This window comes from Talpa occidentalis, unplaced genomic scaffold (assembly GCF_014898055.3).
Source record: "Talpa occidentalis isolate TD23 unplaced genomic scaffold, MPIMG_talOcc4v2.1 talOcc4.5, whole genome shotgun sequence".
NCBI classification, from domain to species: domain Eukaryota; kingdom Metazoa; phylum Chordata; class Mammalia; order Eulipotyphla; family Talpidae; genus Talpa; species Talpa occidentalis.
The window spans coordinates 5,996,055-6,021,026 of NW_023604861.1; the positions used below are offsets into that span (position 1 = coordinate 5,996,055).

The 24,972-nt window shown below is 41.0% G+C and overlaps 1 protein-coding gene and 1 non-coding gene across 10 annotated transcripts in view; one reads left to right on the plus strand and one right to left on the minus strand.

Moving 5' to 3' along the window:
* Positions 1-24,972, plus strand: part of FGF14 (fibroblast growth factor 14) — a 477,163-nt gene that overhangs the window by 436,992 nt on the left and 15,199 nt on the right. The gene's annotated exons all lie outside the window — the stretch shown is intronic.
* LOC119260033 (small nucleolar RNA SNORA2/SNORA34 family) lies at positions 24,585-24,716 on the minus strand. Its single transcript, XR_005128673.1, has one exon. It is a non-coding gene; the product is annotated as a small nucleolar RNA SNORA2/SNORA34 family (small nucleolar RNA).

Here is a 24,972-nt window from a genome sequence, read left to right on the forward strand (position 1 = left end):
GTATACTGGGGGAAACAAAAAAAGCAGAAACCACTTTCTGCATGAAATTACAATCTGTGTCTAGCTCTGTAGATATTGCATGTGCTTGCGTGACTGGACTAAAAACCCATAGTATTGCCTGTAAGCACTTTACAGAGAAGGGGAGAGTTTGGATTGAAGAGCCAGGCGTCGTGGACACAGCAGAACGTGAGCTCGACCTTGAGAATGATGAGCATTTGACAGTGGAGACCAGGGGAGAAGGAAAAGGACATCACGGCCAGTGAACATGCCAAAACACGGATAGACGCAGAGACTGGAGTCAGTGCACATGGCGGGCGAGCAGCAGGAAGGTGGGGCTGCCTGGAGGAGGAGGCTACCTGCAAGAATGGTGGGAAAGTGCACTGGCTGCAAGCTCAGGGGCTCCTTGATGATGGTTCAGAGCTGCTTTCAAAGTTGAACTGTTTACACAGGAACCATGTAGCAAGTGTGCTGTGACAGTCACACTGCGTGGGTGGTATTGGCAAGAGTGGAAGATAGAGTGACTTAGCTGGTGACAATGGGCATCATTACATTAGAAAATTGAAGTGGGATTTCAGAGCAAGGATCAATAGAATTTAAGAGTATTTGAGCACTAAGCTAGGCAATCACTTCTTAAGTAAATAATTCGGCAGCCTAGGGCCTCCCTGGTGGTCTAGGGTTAAGTCTCAGCACTATCACCGAGAGTTCAATCCCAGCCAGGGAACTGACCCACACGTGGCACAGCAGACCTCTCCTGTCTCCCCACTGCTCCCCTCAGCAGTGTATTTCGGTCAGCCTGCCTGTTCTGCTCCCCACTCTGTCCCTGGTGAATCCTGTCATGCCCCCCCACACCTCCAGTATGCACCCCAGTTCTACACAAAAATAAATCAATAAAATCTTTAATAATAATAATAATTTGGCAGCTTAAACTTTCCTTTGCTTGATTTGTAGAAGCAAGACTCATAACCACTTGATTTACGGCCAGTCTGACCAAGTAACTCAAGGATATGCCTCCCTTCACATGTCTAATCACCATTTCATTACAGTACGCATATGGATTTTTCCTCTCTGGGGTTTCAAAGGGCATTTGGGGTTATAGGAAATTAAAATTTCTCTAACCTTGAGATTAAATGAATGTTCTTTTAGACTCAGAACTCTCTCCTGCTCATAGTAGATCATTAATGTAACTGAAAGAGATTTGAATCCCAGATGTGTATGCTTTTGCAGTCCCAAAGGCCACCCTCCAGAAATCATTCTCCTTTGCAGTTAGAGACATGATGGAAAGGCAGCCTCAGCCCAAGCAAACAGTGTCAGTTAAATTCAGATGTCAGCCCTGGAGTGTAACATGGTCACGCCGGGACTCACATCAATGTTTGATTTTGGCCAATTATAAAATTGCAAAGACTGCCTAACAAAAACTGGCATCCTTAACAGATGACCACTCTTAAGGACTCCTCCTCCCTGATCCACTCGTGCAAAACAAACCCTGCTAGTAACAAAGCAGCTGTCCCCTGACTCCCCTCTAGAGAAATCTCAGTGGAGGGAGACCCGCAGCACAGGGCTGTTGCCATCCAGGAAGTTAGAAGTTTGATGAAGAGAGAAGACACATACCATTGAGAGAAGAACTTGCAGGGGGTAGTTCTGCATGTGAGACGGAGGGAGGGCACCTTGCCAGCACAGCCAAGCTGTCTGCTTTATCCTGCTCTGTGTCCTCAGCAGCATCTATCGAGCACGTTGCCTCAAATCATTGTGCAGGTAGGCTGACTGCTAAACTGATGACACTTGCTCCCCGTTCCTCTTACCTCTTCCCCCCGCCCAGTCTTGGCTAACTTTTCAGGTCAGTGTGTCAGTAGGAAGGGCAATGCGTGCTCCCACGTTTCCTTGGGGCAGTTATTTAGATTCCTCAGAAGGTTCTGGAAGAGTTGCGATCACCTGGGCATGGGGCTGTGCTAGGGACAAACTTGCTGTTTGGTCACCGACCTTTGTTCTTTGGTCTCCAGCAATAGATATTTCAGTTGGAGGAGTGGCGTGTGTTGTATGTTTGGAGGGTTTGTATGATCCAAGAGTAACCAGAGCATGTTGTGTGTGTCCGACCTTGACGCAGGAATGCTCTTACAAGTGGGGGTTTTACTTAAAGGCCGTGGTCTTCACAGCTCTTCCCTTCTTTTGTACCTGTGTCTGCATTTTGAAGAGGTCAGCTTGAAAACTGCCTTTTGCCATCTGAGCTCTGACACTGATCTGTAGAAACTGAGAAGGGATTTAGTGCATTATCCCTGAAAACGGAGAACGGAGCCCCTGAATGACGAGCTTCAAGGGCAGATCAGCTCTGCTGATTACCTGTGGGCTTCTTGGACCCTGCCCTGGAGAAATGAATCTTCATATAGTCACGGCTTGAGGTGAAGATGGCCGTGGTAACACCAAGCAACTGCTACCTTTCTGGGCCCTGCTCAGATTTTTAACAGCTTCACATGCCAACTGATTTGCCAACAAATGCAGTTAAATAACAGACTTTCACTCAGAGGGAGAAATGCTGCAGAATCCTGGCCACCCTGTCATATCCTCACACTGATAACAGGAAGCCTCGAAGGGCTGAGGTCTCTTCTGGATACCTGTGCTCAATTTCCATCTATATTAATGGGGCTGCTAAATGTGTCGTGTGAATAAGAAATGGACCTTCAGAAGACAGTCCCTTGACTGCTCTGGTTTTTAATTTCAGGGAGCTGTGTAAGGTTTTCATGAACTTTCCTTCATCTTGGAAAAATACTGCCATGTGACAGATTTAATAAAACTCTGAGAAATACAGTGTTTCTAATTGAGAGGTCAGGTTCTGTGACGTGATGGTTCTAGCTCACCTGTGTAATGGGTAGCAGTGAATAACAGTGAAGGGTACAGAGCCCCCCACCCCGGGGCTTGGTGACTGTTAGTATCAGAAGAAAGCACATTGGCGTCGAGGGCACAGAGCCTCTCTGCCTTCCCAATTCCATTTCATGTCCCCTGTCAACTTCCACAAAATGCTTTGGTTGGGCATAATTGCACTGTTCCCCTGGTGTCTTCATCCTTCCTTTAGACTTCACTCTTTGCTATGCTAATCGACAGAGGTGTGAGAAAGTGCATCTAAGTGCATTTCTTCTCTTTCCTAAGCGACGTGGCTTAAATGTCAGAGAAATCCACTTGGCAACTCCAGCTCCTCTTCCCGTCCCCCAGCCCACCCCAGACTCTGAGGATTTCTCAGCTCTTCACAGGAGTGTGTTTTCTCCTTTATGGAGAGCTTGGTTTGGTTCCATTTATAAAAATGGCAGCTATTTAAATGGGAAAGGCTTTCCCTTAAATCATCTTTGGGCCAAATGTCTTTCTAAAAACACATACTTTTTTTTTTTTCCTAGCAAGAAGACAGATTCTAACTGCATTCAAGTTTCATCAGATTCCTAAGTGTTTTCTGTGGGCTGATGCATTTGACAACTAAGTTCACATAAGTGCCAAAATGAATATGTGATTTAGAGAACAGTCTTCTATAACTGCATTGCACATGCTTGGCTTTGCATATATATACATACATATATATATATATATATTTGTGTGTGTACATTATATGTACAAACTCATTTTTATCTATTAATACACAATTGTATTAATTTCCTCATATAATTTTATATAGTGGTTTTTAGGAAGGTGGGAGAGCTAATCAAGAAGAATTGTTGCTTAATCTGTTTTCTCAGTAAAAAGGATAGAAGAAGAGGAGGTTGTATCCCTTCTTTCTAGTCATTTTATACTCATTTATACATCACTACCTTCAAAACTGTAGTTGCTCTAGTTTATATTAAGAAAATTACAATTAGACCTTAAAATTCTGGCCAATAAAACATTAATTTCATCTGTATCAGCCTCTGTTTGGCCAGTGATAGGTATGAGAATGGGGCTAGGGAGGACTTTAAGAACCAAAAGAGTCTCACTCAGTGCCTTTTGCCACAATAAATACACATAAAAGCTAAGTAAAGAATTGAGCTTATAGTGTGATAAATTGAGCTCACTTGATCATGAACCTCTTATCCCCAACCTGTTCTCCCACCAGACTGCTCTGCCCTTTAAGTCCCTACCTTGAGAGTTCTAGAGTCTCCACTGATTTCCAGTGATAGAGAATTCCAGAAAACATTCTAATTATTATAGATGGTCCCTTATTAAGACATCTGCCTGCCAGTTGGTCCCAGCCTATCCCTCTGAAACAATATGCCAGAGTGGGTCCACTCTGTTTTACAGTCAATGTTTCTTCAAATATTTGAGACAACTATAACATTCCACTCATCTTAGCTCTTCCAGGCAAAATTGTTTCCGTTTCTTTAGGCATCATTAGTAGCATTTATCAATAATGGTAGTGATCGCTTTCATGTCTCTGGATCTTTGGCATTTTCAAAGCATTCCCCCATTTCCTCCCTCCCTCCCTACCTCCCTCTCTTCTTTCTTGCTTGCATCCTTTCTATTTTATACTCGCAGCAAGAACTGATGGTTTTTAATTTAGCAAATGAAGAAACCAAAACTCAGAGAAGATAAGTCATATGACTTAATTGATTCAATAAGAGGCCTCCCTGGTGGCCTAGGCTCAGCGCTATCATGCTGTCGCCTCTTTGGCCTGATATGGCCTGGCAGACCTCTCCTATCTCGCCGGCTGCTCCCCTTGGCAGTGTATTTTGGTGGATCCACCTGTTCTGTTCTCCACTGTCTCTGGTGACTCCTCTCATCCTCTGCACCTTGGGCCTGCACCCCAGTTCTTCTATGCATAAATAAATAAATCTTTAAAAAATAATAATAGTTGATTCAACAAGCATTTATTAAGTACCTTGTGTATGCCAGGCACACTGCAAAATCGTGGTACCAGAGGGAATAAAAAACAAACCTGGTGCTGCCCTTGAAACTCTTTTAATTCTATTGGGAATGGTATACAGTTAAGAAAACCTTTTCAGATGATACGCAGATAGTAGTCACCACTGTGATTCAGCCAGAAATTTAGCATGAAGCTTTTGCCTCCAAAGCAAACTCAGTAGGATCATCGCCGTCCTTGAAGTGGACACTAGCTTGTCCTAACCAGTGCCAATTAAACTTGTCTTTTTGAAAGCAGTCATTTTAGCATGAACTAGTCTTATAATTAACCTTCTGCATCAGCTGCAGAATTGTGTAGGGTATACCTGTGTATGGTCAACTTACAGAAGATGTCTGTGTTGATTTCTATGAAATTTTATTTTGCAATTTTCTTCCTATTCCTCCAACTTGCCACCATCCTTGCAAAACTCTTATTTAATCATCTCTAGCGTATAACCCATCCTCTCTGTATCTGTTCATCTGCAACTTCTATGAAATTGTGTTTCTCTGTATCACCAGCTGAAAAATGTCCACAAGTGTACAGAGTAAGGAAAGAGCAGACATTTGTCATCAGTTGCAAATTAAATTTTCTATTAGCTAAGTGACCTTGGGCAGAGTGCATCCTCTCCCAGAGCATCTGATTACTCATCTGTGAAATGAAGAAACTGGGCTAGAGAATTTCAGAGGGATTTCCCTGTATTAAAAGTTTTATGATCCAATATGTTTTAAAGTATTATGCTGAATTTTAGAATCCTTTTCTTCTGGGGGTGAAGGTAGGAAATGCAAAAGATACACTGATATAAACTAATAAATATCATCTCCCCCTCCACTGATGGAAGGAAGCAAATCAGCAAGCACAGATTCAAAAGCCATACAAAAGATTTGAAGAATCATAGTTGTCAAGCCTTAACCTGAGACAAAAGCAGCATGGTTCCCCCAATATTCTGTCCTGCTATATTTTTTATTACTTAGAAACCAATGCTGAATTGACTGTTAATAACTGAACCAACTAGTTATTGTAAATATTCTACAATTTGGGGTCTTCAGTGAGCACACTTTTTCTGCACTATGCAGGAAAAATCATCTTTGAATCAACAAATAGTACAGTACCCCCAACAAGGTTTTTTCCCAAATCTGCCTGATAAAAGGAAATTCGTATTTTCTGACTTATCTCCAATGCTCCCATTTATCTATGTCTTTGAATTTGAGTAATTTGTGGATTCTCTTTTCTTAGCATTGCTTCATTAAGCCTCATAATGTATCCACTTTATATCGACCCTGTTTGGGTTGCAATATGTTCTACAATTTATTCCTGTCATTGTTTTAAATTTACCAATTAGAGAGAATTCAAATTTAATTAATAGAAAATTTCACCCAATATCAACTAGAAATAAATGGGAAGTAATTATAGAAACCAAAGCTTTTCTCTACTGAGAGATGAGAAAATAAATAAAGCAACCACCTCAGAGTATAATGAACGGTCCCTTCTACACGGGAAGTTCTGTTCTGATGTTGGGGTTTTATGACAGACTGTTAAGAATACTCACATAGAGAACAATAATGGAAATATTTTATTTCTCCATTCAAAAATGACTGTTAATCATGTGACGTAGTGGTGAACTATTTTACCAAATGGCAATGAGTTAGCTTTCAGATTGTGCAGCTACGTGTCTTCAAGCATCACCCTTTGTCTTAATTCTGTGAAGGCTTCTCCTACGGGGGCCGGACTGTCACCAGTCCAGGCAGCTTCCCTGTCAACACAAATTCCAACCCTATTCACACAATGCCTTTTCTTACCCAGGAATGTTAATGCAGTTGTGTTTGAGTATATTATTTCTTATTCACTTTCTCATTATAATACACAAAAGGCAGGCATCAAATAACATGTTGGATCGCATTGTTTATTAATAAATACATATACAAAGTGGTACAAGCACTTTAACAATGCCAAAGTATTTTTAAAAATTGACTCCCTTTAAGTTATATATAGTTTTTAGCTTGAAAATCATTAAAACATATTTTATAAGCAGAAGTTAAACCAAATATGGAATTCATAGAATTTTACTGAGCTCAAGTTGAAAAATTTTATAGAATTTTACCCAAAATATTTTGTCAGTCCTTTGTCTAACTTCGGAGACCAGAGAATTGGACTACATGTAATTGATTGAGGACCAAATATGTATTCAATACTACAACAACCCTGATTGAGTAAAGATCAGGTGTTGATGTGTCTGAATTCCAAAATTTATGATTTTACAGAAACTCTCTGTCTCCTTCAAACTTTTCATTTTGGTAGCATGAACAGACTTGCTACTCTGTAAAATTAGTCTGCATAAATGATAATTATCTTCTAATGTTTTAATCCTGATTTTTTTGCCAGCAAATGAGAAGAAGTTTCTTCTGTTAGGTCAATACTTTTAAAAAAGGCCATTTATCATATTAAATAATTAAAGCCTTGCAACATGCCAAATTAACCTTTCAGCCTGTGTCTTATTAGCCTCAGTGTATTTGCTGAGGCCTTCCTAAGCCCTCTTAGTGTGCATTAGAGACAGAATGCTAATGAGTTGCATTACCTGCTGAAGCTAAAGCTGTGGAGACTCGTCAACATGGTAGGGAAGCCTTCACTGCTCTGCTGATTTGCCCCAAACATCCTTCCACCATAGAGGAGAGACTTTCGCACTTTCTAGGCATCCTCTAAAATCCCTTAGACCTCAAATATATTATGTGGGCACTTTGGAAATATTTCTGATACGCTGTTTTAATTTTCACGCGGCTTTCCATCTCTTTCTCTTTGTTGTCTGTTTCCCCAATATGTTCCTTGGCAGTTAGTTCTGTGTCATTATTTGATTCCAGACAATCCTCCTGGAACAATGCAATTTATCTCTGAATACCATTACTTCAGTGTTTAGAAATGCAGTGTATTCTATCATTCCTTTCCAAATCAACAGAAAATAAAATTTTAAGCATCAGATTTAATATCTATTACAATAGGCTATTTTAGTTTCTTACATGGTAATATAGATTATGCAATTTAATGATAAATTAATTGTCAATATATGATTTACATTGCTTTCTTGTAGTTACAGAAACTTTTACCAAGAAAATGGAGAGGTATGTTCTATCTTATTAACAATTTACCTGTTCAACTCTGAGATTAGATAATAGTACTAACACCAATATTTCAGGTTCTTTGTAAAAGGTAATTTTTGTTTTAAAAATAACCAAAGGAAATTTTTTGTCTATCATGTACTTTTCAAACACTTGTTTTGATAAGGGCCACTTACAAAATAAGTTAAAATTTTGAATACCTTTATTCAAAATTTTACTAATTTACAAAATTTTTGCTAATTTATAAAATTTACTGATATGCATTGTGATGAGATGGAGATAAGAATATGTAGTAAAGATGAGGAAAGTACTAATATCACTTATGCTAATATCAACACAAATTATTCCCTAGTGAGTGGTTTGGACAAAAGTTACAGTCAGACACAACCACTCACTTTCATGTTGCCTGCTCCCCGCTTGGAGGGCTCCCCTAAGCCAGGCGCAGACACAGGCCCAGGTCATGGTAGGACACCTCTGTTTTCCAGCACATTCACTCTGCCCCACACCTCAAGACAATCAAGAGCTTAACTGCTGCAATTTGCTTGACAATTTGTAATTCACACAACACTTTCTTACCTGTTTTCACAACATAAGCAGATCGGATCATCACAGTTCTGCAAGTCAGCAGGGGCAGGCACTGAAATGACCAGATGTAAATTAGAGAACTGACGCTTAGCCACAGCCTCAGCCTCGAGACCTACTAAGGGCGGGGACATGTCAGTGGGAACCATGCCTGGGTCCAGCCAACACCAGGGTACAGAGTCAATAGAGAATTAACAGTAGTAAGGAAACCAAGGGAAATTTACTCTGTTCCTTGATACCCTCGATCCAATGTCAGCAACTAATGCTCTTCCAGCCCCCACCACCACCTTGGGCTGCCACTGCTCTGAGAAGATACATCATTTTATGGATATTCCCAAATTCAAACTCGAGAAGAAATGGGCATGCATGGATATGGCATCACGTTCCACACCTGATGTCTCTCCACACAAAGCTCCTTCAGAATCCTAGTCTACGCCTTCTAAGTGAAGAACCAGAACTTCTTAGGGGAAGAAGGACTAGGCCTTTAAAATGCCATTACATCCAACCAGCTGGGCAGATCACATATTAACGGGTACACTGGGTCCGGCTGAGAAAAAAAAATCAACTTTTTAAAAACCAATGTGTGATCTAGAAAGTTCTTCCTGCCTCCAGGCCTTGGCTCTGCTGGAGATGACTGGGTGACATCATGTGTCTTTTATCTTGTGGCGGGTAAAGAAATGTCGTCACCACCCTCAGAGGTCCTGCTCTGTGCCTCCCACCTCCTCTCTGTTCTCTCAAATCCTGCTGCCACCAAGCACATTAAGCCCCGTGCTTCCACTTCTGTGCATTTCACATCCTTCCAGCATACCCAGTGCCCTAGATTTGACTTCCCAGTGATGAGAGGGAGAAATGGCAGTTCATAGATCTAACATAACCCCTGACATTTTCCCAACAGGACAGGAGGCCGGAGGCTGGGTTGGGGCTGTGTGTTTGGCGCAGCACTGGAAGATGCCCCCAAGGCTGTGTCAGCAGCCTTTCTACACATAGTCTGTTGACTGGCATGAAGATATTCCTTAGGGTTGAGGCAGAAATATGACAAGGTGGGGGGTAGGATTTGACAGGATACAGATTTGGGGAAATGAAATGTGACAATTGTTAGTACCATGTGGTTCAACAAAACTGGCACATTTCAGGGTCCCCACAGGAATCCAAGTATATAGAAAGTGTAGGAATCAACGTGTGAAGGAAGGTGTCAAACTGGAGATTCTGTCACCTGCTCTGTGGTCATCTCCATTTAAAGACATGAAGTGATGCCGGGTGACTTGAGCATAATGTCCCAAACCAAAGCTATTTTGATATAAGCAGTGAGTTTATTGTTTGGGATCTCAAACTCAGTCTGAAAGTTTGAGTTTTCCACAGAGGGTTAGAAGAGTTTGCTGAGAAATGTATCTCGCAAATACCACCTGACAAATATCGCTTGCTTCCTGGATGAGATTTATGCAGCACCCTGTACCTTAAACCCTCTTCCAGATGAGCACACATCTCTACTGCCTTTTTCAAACCATTTTTAACATGTTGCTATTCAATGAGGAACACCTGAAACTTATATAATGTTATATTTCAATGTTGCCTCCATGTTGTATCTCCGATGGGCTGCGATACGAGAGCTTATAGATGTGTTCATGAAGCCATCTCGGAACTGCCCCACTCAGAGGCCTCATGTGCTGGGTCTGTGTTGTGATTCTCATCCATCATGTGGTGACCCTCTTTGAGGGAAGTTATGAGTATGAAATTTCTCTCACATTCTTCTTATGTATACATTCTAAGCTATAGGGATATTGACTGTCCTCATTTACTTACTACAAACTGTTCCCTTTAATAATCAAGCCTAGATTCTTGCTCCATGGGTGCTTTGAGATTTCTGGCATATAGTTCCAGGATATATTTTTTTCTCATTTTGAAAAGTAGAACTATGTTGATTGATTTTTCCAGTGCTTGGTTACCATCGATTTCCACAGATTCACAAAGACCAGTGATGGTGTGTAAGTTGTTCTGGTGGTAAAACAGAAAGTTATCACAAATAAATACTAGTTTTTAGTGGACACTCCCACTCCGGGAAACCATCAAAATTTAATAATAGGAAACTGTTAATAATATCATTAAAATATAAAACAAAATTTAACGTAATATTCTCACTTCTTATTTATTGTTATTTTTAAGCAAGATTGTAAAATCTGTTCAAGCAGTTGTTTTGAGCATAAAGTAAAATAGGGTCTTGGTTTTCTGTGACCCTGATTTTTAGTATTTTCTTTCAACAGTAAATATTATAAGTCATCTTTCATGGAGAGCAGTCAGAATTTTTAATGAGTATTTAAGAATTGGATTTATAGCACCTTTATTTTAATAGAAACTGAAAAAAATCAGAAGATTAGTCTGTATTATGTATATGATGGGAATAAAGATTCAGAGCAATGATAAAATTGGCTGTAGGGCTGTAGTTTATGTCATTCTTGTCTTGGTCTCAGTGGAAATGATTTTTCAAGATAACTTAATTATGAAGTTGATTTGCGAGCTACCATGTGCAAGTGCTAGATATTCTTTCTGGAATCCAGATTTAGAGGTTAATGTGCATAGCGGCCCACACTACTCAGCTAGACAATGCTCAGTACTGTCGTGACACAACTATTAGACCATCATAAAAACCCAGAAAAGGGGCCTCCCTGGTGGAACAGGGGTTAAGTCTCAGCACTGTGAAGCAATATGCAGCCACTGCAGCACAGGTTCGATCCCCGGCCAGGGAGATGACCCACATGGCACAGCAGACCTCTCCTGCATCCCCTGCTGCTCCCCTTAGCAGTTTATATCAGTAGATCCACCTGTTCTGCTCCCCACTCTGTCTCTGGTGAATTCTCTCACCCCCTCGCACCTCTGGGCTACACCCCAGCTCTTGTATGCAAAATAAACAAATCTTTAACAACAACAAAACCCAGAGAAGCACTCATTACTGTCAGGGCAACTGCAGAGGGGCTCACTGATAGGTGGCATGACCCGGGTCTTGAAGAGCTGCAGCTGGAGATAAAAAGAATGTGAGGATGTTTCAGTGGAGGGAAGCATGGCCATGAGAAAGTGCCGCGTGCTGGAGTGTGAGGTAGGTTAGAGGGAATTACAGAAAAATATTATTACTGGGGCCCCCTGCTGGCATGAGGGGTTAAGGCACAACACCACAAAGTTATCCGCAGCCACTGCAGCATGAGTTCAATCCCCGGCCAGGGAGGTGACCCACATGGTGCAGCAGACCTGACTCGCCCGCTGCTCCCCTCAGCAGTGTATTTCAGTCAATCTACCTGTTGCGTTCCCCACTCTGTCTCTGGTGAATCCTCTCACCACCCGCAACTCTAGCCTGTACCCCAGTTCTTGTATGCATCAATAAATAAATCTTTAAAAAATATTATTACCAGCCAATTATCAATCAATAGATGCTCAACAACTACCTGTTAGTTATTAAATGAATTCAAGGATAGATGAGATGGTTGGCTAAGGCAATTTCACTGTACCCCGTGTAAGAGAAATTTAGATTTTGTGCTTTGAGTGTGGGGAACCGCTGAGAGGTTTCCATCGTGCACGAGCTATGCCTGAGACACCTGCATAAGTAAGTACACTTTTGTTTGCCTGTTTTCACCAAAAATCATGAACTGCTTTGTTCAGTCACTCTTAAATAAGCAATTGTTAGAATCGCCTTAAGAAATAGCCACTGAACATAAATAGGAAGGCAGCTGCTTTCGTACTTCAGACTAACAGAGACCCCCCCTTAAATGTTCCAGCTCCCCCAATAGAAATCCTTTCCATGGCCTCGCACTGGTCCTGCTATCAGGGACCAATCCTCCTAAAACCCTGAATTCTTAATCCTGCTAGAGTCGGAACGACAAAGTCTAAGTTGAGAAAGTGATCCTGAAAAGTGGTAAGAGGCAAAGATGGATGCTTCGCTGTGAGGCTCCCCGGCAGCCTCTGGAAGGATGCTCGTCTGGATGTTATCTCCGCTCTGGTGCGCCCCATGAGTCCTGTGGCTCTGGACATTATCATAGGACCAAGCGACATGTGACAGTAGCTGTTGACGGGGACTATGAAGTCACCAAACAGCCTGGACAACCTTGGACAAAGGCCCGTTGAATAAAGGGTGAAGCCAGACAGGAAGCTCTGAACAGAGTTTGCCCCAGACAGAGACGCTTCATTCCCCAGACTCCAGAACTGGAAGGGTTCCAAAATATTTAATTGGAAGAGTCTTGTCTTTTTTTCTCAGGGATTGGCTATATTTCACTCAGATTTATCTCTGTCAAAAGCAGTTTCATCTAAGGGCATTTTGTTACCCTAGCTTGATTTAAAAAGCAGATTTTTTCTGGAGTTCCCTGTGTTGTCACCTGTACCTGAAGAACCATTGAAATTACCCTATTTTGGGGCTGGCTCAGGGCTTGGTATTAGATGAAGAGAAGAGAGATTTCCCTGTCAGTTGGGAAATCCTTTTTCCTCTTAGGAGTTTATTAGGTCATTTTGCTGCCACTGAGTTTAATTTATAAGAAGGGATGGACACAGCCTCTGAAACTTCCAGGCTGATCCTTTCATTTGTCTAAATTCCATTTCGACTTCTGCAGAAAAGAGTCAGATGATAAATCTGAGCCTCTTTCCTCCATGGTGATAAGTCCCACCAAGGGCATTTATTCTAAAGCTAAATGGGATAGAATCTCGAGGACTGGAAAGTGCCTTAGAGATCATTGAATCCTTCCTCTTAATGTTACAGCTGAGCAAACTAAGCCCTCAAAGACTAAATTATTTCCCCACAGGTAACACCAGTAGAAAAGTAAGATTGAAATAGGTGAGATGTTCTTTCATTGGATGACGTGAACCTGCTGCAACAGCCTAGAGATTTGAGGTCAAGAGTTAGAGAAATGTACCGGCGTCTACCAGACACTTGGGGATTCTTCACGTGCTGGAGACCTAAGCCCTGGCAGGAGCTGAGAGAAGAGGCCAGAAGCAATGTCCAGATGACGCACCATTTCCACTGGCCACTTGCTGTGCACTGATGCCCTTTTTGTCCTTAGCTGCCCCACTCCCACTTGCCCTCTGATTCATCATTGCAAATTCTACCCCATGCAGGCCCCCCAATACATGTGAATGCACTTCAGTGCCTCCAAGTCAGACTCCACTTGGGGGCATCTGGCTGGTCACCATCCCGGCGCCCTCGTTCTGGAGCTGGGAGAAGGGAACAGAGAGTCGGGGTAATAGGTGAGGAGGTGGGTCTCTGCCTCTTGCCTGAGTTGAGATTTTCCCCCGGCTCTGAGTGGTCAAACAATGTATTTCCTGCACAGTGCTGCACGTACCTCTGTTTTGCAGTGGCCCCCTAAAGAGGTCACAGGGCTTGGGAAGGGCAGGCTCAAGCAGCTCGAACCAAGATTGTCTCAGCATTGCTGCCCTGAGAGAGATGGTGCTTCTGGGGTTCTGGTCATTGCCGATGCACTTCTCAAGCCAGAGCAGCCACATCTGCTGTACCTGGAAGTCAGTTCCAGACTCCTATTGGAATACAGCCGGCCTCAGAGCCATCGGGTGCCTTTGAGAGTGATGCCGCATCGCCAGCCCAGAACTGCCAGATGAGAATCCATGGGTGCCTAGTGAGGTGAGGGGTCACACCCTTCATCAGATAGCTGTGTCCTGAGAGGGCATGGCCTCCTTCCCCTACCTCCCTCTACTGGCCCGTCCCACAGAGAACTAGGGAATCCTGCAGCTAGATCCAGAAATGGGAGCAAAGGTTAGACTTCGATTACCGGATGCTGAGTCATGTAGACTCTCTTTGTGGCTCCTGTGTTTTATAGTTATGTCTTCTCTCCAAGAGCAGAAGACTAAAATTGCTTAAGCTCCTACTTTGCCCTCAGCATATCTACGCTGAAGGGATTTCCATGGCGATGGTCATGGATGCAGCTCCCTTGGCGCATTTTCCAACTGTGGTCCCCAGGCAAGAAGCCGGGGCTCCATTGGGAATGTGCTGAAATGCAAGCTCGGCCTGCTGCAGCCTCACAGTTAGGTTCTCACTCTCTCCAGTTGCATTCCACGGCCCACGGGACATTGAGTGCTGCTCCTCGTCTGGAAGATGAAATAATAATTTTTACCTTCTACCCTTCCTATCATTTTCTACTGTGATAAAACTAAACTCAGGTACAAAAACAGCCTTGGCCCAAGATTAGTGTTCAGGACACAGCCAGACTGTCCTTGCGTCTGTGTTTAAGTTTTAAAGCTGTTCCAATTTTAGAACTGCTTAATCGCAGGTGAATCTGCGGGTTACCTGGAAGATCAGCAGTCATGTTGGCAGAGACAAGGCAGGGTCGCAGAAGAGAGCCAGCCATTGTAAAATTGTGATTTAACGAAGGAAATGAGATTTTCTAATTTCCCATCTTAAAAATTAGAACCAGGCTGTCTATTTTCCTGTTATTTAAAAGTCATCTGAAGACTTCAGATGACGTTACCTTTCCCGTGGCAGTAACAAGCTCCCCGGGACTGGCAGCCTCCCGTGCCCGCTGGGGGCCAGCGTCTTAGAGTGACGTGCGATGATCTCGCCCTCTTCATCCGTGACCCCAGACAGAAACCCTGAATCTGCACTTGCATTTGATTTCCGGAATCAATCCTTTTAACTCACATGTACCATAAGCGACATTTCTTAAGATTGAAGATTGAGATGGAAATTCGAGTCAGCCCCACTAGAGGGTGACCTTTATGCTTTTGTCTGAATTGGGGTGTAGCTAAACATGGGCACCCTCAACCATCTCAAGATTAGATAGGAGGAGAGAGGCGGAAGGGACACTGTGGCCTCAGGCCTCTAGGGGTCTGTTAGGGTCAGCTCAGCAAGTATCTTTTTGTAGAAACTATATCTGTGTTTAAAATTAACTCCGTATTTGGCAACATCTTGAATTCAAGTAGTAATACTTCTGCATTTTCAATGCTTTGTATACTGATCTTTTTGACTTTGACTTTCAATAATTCTAATAGAAACATCTTGTATACAATCATGCAGTTTTATGAAAATATGTAGATTGTACTGATGTTGGCTTCTTAGACAATTATAAAGAATGTCTCTAGAACCCAGGATAATTCTTCTACCAAGAGAGAATCAATTAACCTCTTACAAAACAGGACTAGAGTGATTAAACCTATGTGCCCAACTACAAATGTTTTTCCTTGTTAGCCAGCTCCATAAAGCCGGGAACACTGTCTTATAAAATGCTTACCTATTAAAACATAGAGCAAAGTTTTTGTGCATGAATTAGTCTGAATCAGTTTTTAAATTGCATCTACCTTCAGGAGGAGAGATTGCCTTAAGAAAGCAGTAAGTCTTCATTTGAAGGATGGGTGGTTTTATTACTATTATATTTTTGGAGGAGCAGAGAGCAGCCTGAATTGAAACTTTTTTTCCTCAGAGAAATCGGCCTGCTGTGCTTCCATGCTAAAATAGTAGCTGTGTCCCGCTGCCTATGTTTTATACGGATTTGGTAAGAACTACTCCGATAGCTTTGACAATTCTCTCAAGTACCGACATTGCTTTTCTGAGAACATTTACTCGAGGAAAGACCGCATTGTGTTTAAGATTAGTTATTTTGTCATTATTGAAACAACTCCTACCTTAAAACTATAGGAGACGTTCTTCAAGCTACATGTCACGTGGTTTATGTATAAGCATACAGTTTTATTATGACCACAGTCTCAGAATGATATGAGCTAAGCTCACATTTGCAAATTAGTTAAAAGAAGAACATGCAATTTAATTACCTCATGATGATGTCTTTCAGACTTTCCTTCCAATTCTTGACTATGACTAAACTCTATGACTAATGTGCCTGATTGTCTACCACCTGCTAAGGTTTGACAGTTCCTGCGCATAAAGGAAGCATGTAATCAGGCAGGGTCTTCGATTCTCTCCCCAGTTTTGGATGAGATTGCCCCGATTTTTCTGAATTCCTTGAAAGTTTAAGATTTCATTGATTTATTTTTAGCCAACTGTTTTGATTCTTCTGTTTTAAGATAACATTTAAGAGGCGACTGACAGGCATAAAGAAAGCTAGTTATAAGGGAATATACTAGAATTGAGAGGATGTGAAAGATGCAGTGAGTCAAGGCTCATTGTGTCCTTACCTTGTTCAGGTTGGGCGAACAGGTAGCAAGCTACCCACATATTACTAAAATGTCTCCTCTGTATTCTTTAGGAACAAAACCCAGAAATAATTTCAACCATTTATATTTCTAGACATTTTAATAAGCAGCAATGCTTCTACAGTATTTGCACAGGTATATACTTCAATATCTATTTTTCTCTGTTTTCTTCCAACTCTGTTGATGTGATATTTATAATACCTTCCCCATTAAGCTCTATACTTGAGCAGGAAGATGTTTCATTTAACTTCTATTTCTCTTGGGAATGTATTCCACTTAGCTTTTTAACTAGTATATAATTAAATGAGGAGTTTTCTGTGACTGATTTGTCTCCAAATTTAGGAAATATCCACTTCCTTTTCATCACCAGTAGTACTTTGGATTTTCAGCTTCTTCACTAACTGAACAGAAATCATGGGCAATTCCAGATCATATTTTGCAAAAAGAGGCAATGTGGTTTTTACCATTAGAATAACTGTACTCTAATGACGTGACTTAAAGGTATTAAAAAAACTAAAATAGTGCATCAAGGAAACGTACCCTCAGCCAGAACTCTGTTATAGCTCCAGCAACAAGAAGAAGCAGACTCTTTCCCTACTTCTTTATTATACCCGATACTTGGCTACCTTGAGCAGGAAGAGGGACACATGTGTGGGTCATCCTGTGTCAACAGCCATCTGCACTGAAGGGTCAACCCTGGACCAGCCCCCCTGGCAGCCCTGGAGCCAAGTATTAAGCTCAGGAAGCAGGCCACAGCCTGGGAGACACAGAAGCTGTCTCTAGACTAAGATGATCATCTTTAACCCGGGAAGTTTCTAAGAGTGAAAGTAACCTCGCCAAGACACGGGATTACTCCAGACACTGTCACGGATGCTTATCCTCTTCCAACTCACTAATTCTAGAGCAGTAATAAATGCTTAATTTGGAGTTTAAATGCCTTTTTCAAGATCCTTATTAGTAAGAGGCCAGAGTGGGACCAAACCCAGGTCTATTAATTTCCAAGTCCTCAACCTCAACCCCTGCCCTCCTCAGTGGTCTGGGCTGTTCATCTTTAATTCTCTCTTGTAATCACTTGACTGCAACCACATTCGTATTTATTGATCTAACTCTGACCACTTTGTGATCCTCGATTAATCTGGTATCTATATTTACATTGTCCTTACAAGTAGAGTAAATCAGGGAGTCTCCCGGAGCAGCTCATATGCTTGCTATTTTGTTTTTAACTTTCATTCCCAAAAGCCTCCCTTTTGGTTGGCCTTTTTTTTTTTTCCAACAGAACTTTGGGCTGATCTAGTGAGTGGAAGAACTACTCTATGACACCAGACCTAAAAGTTTACACGATTGGATCAGGAAAGACACATGTGGCAAATAGAGGCTCAAAGTGTATAGATTAATGCAGCAGGAGGGAAGTCCTGATGGAATTCATGTAGCTGTTCTCCTGTGAGACGATGTGAACATGCAGATAAGTGTGTGAAGGGCAGATGAATTCATGGGTGATGGATCCATAACTGCTATTAAGGAAACAAGTACTTTGAAGCCAAATGACATTAGTAAGAACCATGTTCCCTATTATTCTGACAGGTCACATATTTTACTTTCTTCAACAATATCCAGGGTCATTCTGTGTGTTTCACAGATTCACTGACTGAATAATATAGTTTCCAGTAGTCACAGGAACGTTCTGAGAAAAATACTTGTCATATTTTTCTGCCCTTTACTCAGAAGTATGGAATGGCCATCAACCGCTCACATTTCAGTGGTGATATGAGAAACATTCTGTCTACCCAGTGGGATGTCTTCAAAAATAACAAAACCATGAGAAATTTAAGGAACTGTTCCCACCAAGTTCCAGTCCCTTCTCTTTCGATTGCCTTTGCTCTGCAACCAATAGCAGGTCCTCAACTGTGAGATGTGATCTGGCTTTATTCTAGAAATGCATAACGATTTTGAAAGTAATCTGGACTTAAAACACACACACGCACACACACACTCAGCCTACTTAAAAAAAATAATTTAAATACAACATTGTGGAAAATTACCCTACAGATATATGAAACCATATTCTAGAAAAAGACAGAATGTACCATGTAAACTTATGTTAGACACGTAGGCTTTATTTTGCCCAAGAATACAAACCTGCAGTGGCTGACCTTTGAGAAACAGCAGTGAACGCATATCAAATGCCATCCAGTTCCACAAGCAAGAAACCTACACCTTGTGCTTGACAGTCCTTTTACCTTAGCTGCCATCTGCAATCACATAGGCTGACTACTTGACCTCCTAAATATTCTCCCAAGTGCCCTTTTCTCTCCCTCTCGCTACCAGTGGTCTTGCCTGTCACCACAGTAGACAAATCAGCATTGTTGCATTCAAACTGATTCTCTTCCTTCTTTCTCATGTTAGGCAGGGTGGCCTTTCCAGTGGCCCACCTGATTGGGGCATGCACCTGCGTAACATCTTTTAATATCTTCCCATTGTTTCTAGGGAAACACCAAGACTTCATTGATCTAGCTCACGCCTTCCTTCCAGATCTCAACTCCTACTGCTGTCTCCTTCACACTCAGCATTCCAACAGCACTATTTTTTTTCAGTTCTTCAAAATGATCTGAACTGCTCCTGCCCCAGCACCTTTGCAGATGTTATCACCCATTTCAGAAACATTCTTGAACCTGCTCTAAATTAGGTGAACACATTAATATTTAATGTTTCATATCTCAACTCAGAATTTGATGTTTCCCTTTGCTAACCCAGGGCTTGGTCAGATTTGTTATGTGTTCTCATACAAGTCATTCCTTTTCCAAAACAATTTGCCTAATTTTGTAATGAAATGTCCTTTGGTATAAACATCTAACTCTCCCTGTACTATATATAATATTTGCTCATTGTTACAAGATCAAAGACAGTGACTGGCAAATACTAGAAACTCAATAAATTTTTATTGGATAGATAAATGAATACATGAATTTTAGACATCATTATGTATAGCACAATAGATACGCTCCCATATGTTCACAATATTCAAATTTTCCATTTAATATCTAACATAAGGGACAGGAAGTTTAGTATTTGTAGTGGTAGGCTTTTATTTACTAATAACTTTAAATAATATAACTCTTCCCATTTCACAGCATCACTCTTACAACCAACAACCTGTAAAGTAAGACAATATATGTTATTAATATATTAATTAATATTTAAATATCATTTTATAACCTGAAAATAACTCAGTGCTAACTTAGAAAGAATTTAATGTCCAGCAGAAGCAAACTTGAGTGACCAGCTTCACCTAATAGGAGTATTAACCAGTAAGTTGACACATCACCCTCTTCAGTCACTCTTTGAACCTAGAAGTTATTACTATTGCCCCTCTTCTTCATGCTAGTCGATGCTTGAAGTTTTGGAAGTATCGAGCAAGTTGTAACCAGAATCTGGGAATCACAGCCAGTGTGTTTGTAGACAGTAAAGCAAATCAAGGGTAATAATCCTTCAGTCTTTGTTTTTAAAAGATTTATTTATGCATGCAAGAACTGGGGTACAGGCCAGAGGTGTGGAGGGTGAGAGAATTCACCAGAGACAGAGTGGGAAGCAGAATAGGCAGATTCTGAAATACACTGATGAAATACACTGCTGAGGGAGCAGCGGGCGAGACAGGAGAGGTCTGCTGCGCGATGTGGGTAGCTCCCTGGCCAGTGATCGCACTCCTGCTGCAGTGGCTGTGGATTGTTTCACAGTGCTGCAAATCCTTGAGTCTTTATGTCAGCACTAGTGGCCTTCCACTGAAATCCACACACAGTGTTGGTGAATCTTACCAATGCCAACTTCTCTTTTATTCTGTAAGATTATTTATTTGATATTCTGAGAAAAAATGAAATCCCATTCGTTTGGTCCATCATTTCAACATTGCCGTTATTAATAAAGATTTGTTAGCAGCATGCTGTAGGTAAAATACAACATGGACAGAAATAAAAGCATCATAATCCATTGATGATTAGGACCCCTACCCTTTAGGCTTAAAAATCATCACTTTTCTATGGCAGCTGGCTTTTTAAGGTTGATAGTTATTTTTGACCTCTTTCCTTTGGATTAGTTTTCACTTACAAAGTAAGTGGTTTTCACTAGGTATATTTTTATTAGGAAAAATCCACAACACATAACCATAATGCCAATAAAGTTTTCTGGAAAGGTCTGATATAAAATGCAATGTAATGGAAGGAAAGTAGAAAAGTCTTATAGATGCATATGGATATAGACCTAAGGAGAGAGCCAGACCAGTAAGAATCGTATTAAAATATAGATTGGACAGTTAAGTGGAAGAAATAATCAGTGAAAACCAGTGCATTTTGCTCATAGCATCCATAAGAGTAAGAGTCAAACATTTGTCAATTTGTATTCAGTTATGCAAGAAAACACGCGCTGAGAAGTACACAGAGATTGAAGAAAACACTGATAAAGGAAAACAAAGCCACCAGACCAGGTTTGGGCAGGACAGGGAAGCTACTGGAATGATCAAACTACATCAACTTGAAAACTCTTATATATTTATTTGCACAGCAAAATTCTGCTCTTCTTTTGGCTACCAAAAACTTCTAAAGAATTGAAAATGTGGGCCTCCCCGGTGGCGCAGCGGTTGAGCGCTGGGTTGTGAAGCTCCCCGCGACCTCCACGGCGCTGGTTCAATCCCCGGGCTGCTCCCCGGCCACCGGAGGAGGGTCCCACATGGCGCGCAGACCTCTCCTGCCGCCCACTGCTCCCCTCAGCAGTGTGCTTCGGTCCTTCTGCCTGCTCTGCTCCCCGCTCTGGCTCTGGTGAATTCTCTCACCCTCCCGCGCTTCTGACTGTACCCAGTGCATGTATAAACAAACAAACAAACAAATAAATAAATAAAATACGTGCCTCTTTAAAAAAAAAAAAAAGAATTGAAAATGTTAGTGTAATTACAACATCTTTGTCTATTTGGATTTGAAAGCGTTCACTATTTTCTACATTTGTTCCTTGCCAGATTATCTTTGTTCTACTTCTCCCCACCCCACACCCACCATCACTGGCACTGTCATACCCTGACCTCTCAGAACACAGCTTTCTGTTGTTTTCCTCAGCTGTATTGGAATTTCTTATTCAGTCTTATTTCTTATTTTTAAAATCTGCCTTTACTTCTTTCTGCAATTCCCTGTATATGTCATGTCTGAGATAATGAAACCAGGTCAACCATCATACCAGGTCAAGTCCTATTCCAAACTCAACTCAGGAGAAATTAGAGGAGAATAATGAAATAAGGTAAAAGAGTAGAAGAAATGCTAATAAGGCTGACAGCTTTTTAAATAATTTATCCAAGTCGATTTAACAACCTTCTCTACTCATTTCTTGAGGGTCATTCAATGGAAGGAGACTTTGCTCTGGAACTGTTCTAGCTTGCCTCATGGATACCCTAGATTTGTGAGGTTGCAATCCTGTCTCCAATTCCTTTTTAGATGTCTGCTGGGTTAACCAGGAGTATAAGGGTAATGTAGAGATCTGACCACAGATTCAGACTGCCTGGGATCAACCCTGATCTGCCACTTGCTAGCTACATGAACTCATCAAGATTATGAGCTTCAGCATTCTAGCCGATTGAAAGGCATAACATGAGATAATGCTTGTAAAGTATTTAGTATGACTTACATTGAGTAGATCTGTGCTTACTCAATAATTAAGTGCCTGGCTTACACTGATAAATAGATACATGCTGATTATTACTAATTCTCACTTTTACTTTCCTTTGACTGGGTATATATTCAAAGCTAACCCTGTTACAACAGAGCAGTGTTCCTTAGACTGTTGAAGGAGATGGTGTTTTTGTTAATTCCATATCTTTTCAGGATGCTTCTGTAAAATGTAATCAAGTTGAATTGTTAGGACAAAAATTTTCAATGACCAAATAAAAGCCCAGGGTTTTATTTTATATTCAAAATGATATTAAATACTCAGTGAAATTACTTAGAAGCTTATAAATGTTTTTGCTCTGTTGCTGTCCTTGTTTCACTGCAGACAGGAAATCATTTGTAGACGGGCATGGGTGTATGGAGCGTACTGTAGGAAACACTATGATAGAGACTATGTAATAAATTTCATCATTTACCTTTTGATTGAGTTAACCTATTTCTAATATATTGAAGCATTCATTGTATTGTTATGATTAGTGAGTATGTATGTACATATTTGCTCTGCAAATGATTATTTTCATATGTTTATATGTCATTAATATATTAAAACTAATAATATATTCACTATGTAACATCATATACTATATGCATATATAAACTTCGTATAATGTGATACTTGTGCTAGAGCAAAGTACAGATAGCTCAAAGAATCTGAAAAATGAAAAATTCTTGAAGTGGAGGGTGAGGCAACACTCACTTGCAGAGGTCACTCATTTCTAATATGAAGCCACTGAGATTGTGTCAGACCAAGAAACTTTCTGCACAGACAGTACTGCTCGTGTCTGTGACATTATTCACTCTGATGGTCCGGAGAAATGTTAAAATCTCACGTAGATTTTCTGCAGTGTGTGTGATATGCATTCATCTGGTCCCTGTCAGGTGGAGCTTTCCACTTCCCTGTAGGCAGGGTTGTATGCAGTTAAAATACGAGCCCCCACATGCTGGAAAAGTATACAACTGATGCCAATGTGTGACAAAGCAACGAAAACACTTGATCTTAGAGCTCAATTTATACTCACAGCACCACCCACTACAACACCCTCAACCCCTCCCCACCCTTCCCAAAGGAATTTATGACAGTAATGAGTGTGTTTCTCTGGGGGGACAGTTGGCAACAGATGGCCACCAACCCAACTTGTGTTTTGTTCATTGTTTCCTTAATTGATCAATGGGTTTAAAAGGTATATGCAGGTTGAATGAAGAGGAGGATTCATTTGAAGACCCATATGTCTTCTTGGATTTTTTAAAACTCCTTTAGTATATACTTTTGCTTCTCCCCAAACAATAGTATTCTCAGCAATATCTCACAACTTCTGCTCTAAGATCATGTGCCATTCATCATTGTTTCCTTCTACATTTTGTTCATATGTAGTGAGAAGTAAAGAGCAGCAGTAGAATTTTCATTGAATGAGTAATTCGGCTGAAGTAGTAATTATCTCTGTCAGGTATCAATCGCATTAATGGTACCGTGTAACAAATAGCCCCTAGACTGGAAGGCATACAACACTGAGTGCACATGGCACCTGCATCTATGAGCAGGTGGAATTGGCGAGGTGGCTCTGGCTCTGCAGTTCTTGGCAGGGCTTGCTCACGTGTCTGGGAATAGGCCCTTGAGGTTGGTTCAACTGGCTACTGCTCCAGGTGTGTTTCATCTCCCGCTGGCCTGCCCAGGTACATGCATGGCAGTGAAAGGGGCAGAAAGAGGGAAAACCCAACTGCAAAGTTGCTGGTCAAGCGTCTCTTCATCTTAGCTCACAGTGGGAGGACAAGTGAATCACATGCTCAAGGTCATTGGTCCAGGGCACAGTGAAGTATTCAGGCCAATTTTGCATTTGACCATGAATCTAAGAAAGCAAATCTTTTATACTGAATAATATAATAAATGAGTAGGCGTACTTAGATATATTTATAAATGTACTTGGGCAAGTTACCTAACCTCACTGTGTTCAGTTTTTTTTTTTTCATTCCTAAAATGGAGGTGATAATGGCACCAATCCCATAGAATTATGTGAGGATTAAATTAATTGATTATGTAAAGTGCTTAGGAGGGTGCCCAGTGGGCACAATTTAGGTGTGAACTGTAGTCATTAACATGATGTGATGGTGACTGTGATGTCGCACACTCACCCTCCTCACCATGGAGCATGACAAATGTGTGAGGCTTGTGTATCACTGAATCAATAGTTCCTTTATTTTGAGGTTTTTTTTTTTTTTCCACTCAGATGTTTCTTTCTAAAGAATCAACCACTATAATTTCTGAAGTCCTGAAATGGTCAACAGACCATAGAAAGACATTTCTTTAGTCTCCTGCTTGAAACCAAGAGCTTCAGCAAACTGCAAACTGTAGGCCTTGTGAATCAATACTTTCGTATTTATTTTGTGATTTCTTTGCTAATATTTATAGCACTGATACCATCTGTTCATGTTATAAGCATTATTATTTTAGGAATTTATACATGTCTATATTCTAGAGAAAAAAGATTTGACATTATAAAACTAGTTGGAACATATTTCTACTTATAATCTGAAAAATTTCTTAAAGATGTGCTATAAATATTTCATATTTTTTACATTTCCATTTTCTTGCTTTAATAAATTATAAACTAAT